The 496-nt window shown below is 38.1% G+C and overlaps 1 protein-coding gene across 1 annotated transcript in view; it reads left to right on the plus strand.

The window, feature by feature from the left end:
* prpf6 (PRP6 pre-mRNA processing factor 6 homolog (S. cerevisiae)) overlaps positions 1–496 on the plus strand; it is a 16,828-nt gene that overhangs the window by 10,066 nt on the left and 6,266 nt on the right. The gene's annotated exons all lie outside the window — the stretch shown is intronic.

Raw genomic sequence — 496 nt, forward strand, 5'->3', positions numbered from 1 at the left:
AAAATAAATGTTTTTGACAAATCAGTTGTAGGCTTTTTAAACAAAGTGCACTGTTTGTCCAATATATATACCCTAACCGGCACCGTCAGACACCAACTACCAAGAGCCTGGGTTTGTCTGAGGTTTCTCCCTAAAAAACTATCTCACTAAATGCTTGCTCTTATGGGAGTTACTGGATAGTTGGATGTTTGTAAATTACATTGTGTTCTGACCTGTGAAGTGTCTGGAGATATCTCTTGTTATGAATTGATACTATAATATGAAGGTCAAAATTAATAAATGTGCCTTTAAACCTTGGTATGAGGGCGTAGAGACTGCGTCACACGTTTGTCAGCTTTGATAGCATGCCAACATACTTTGGCAAAGCTACTCCAATCTTTTTCATCTGGGTGCAACCGAATACAAGCAAGCACTGTGACTGACATTGTGTTGTGCAGCTCACAGTTGTTTTGCAATCATAGGTCTTCAATCCCATTTACCATTGATTTTTTTTTTT

This window comes from Etheostoma spectabile, chromosome 7 (assembly GCF_008692095.1).
Source record: "Etheostoma spectabile isolate EspeVRDwgs_2016 chromosome 7, UIUC_Espe_1.0, whole genome shotgun sequence".
Taxonomy (NCBI): Eukaryota; Metazoa; Chordata; class Actinopteri; order Perciformes; family Percidae; genus Etheostoma; species Etheostoma spectabile.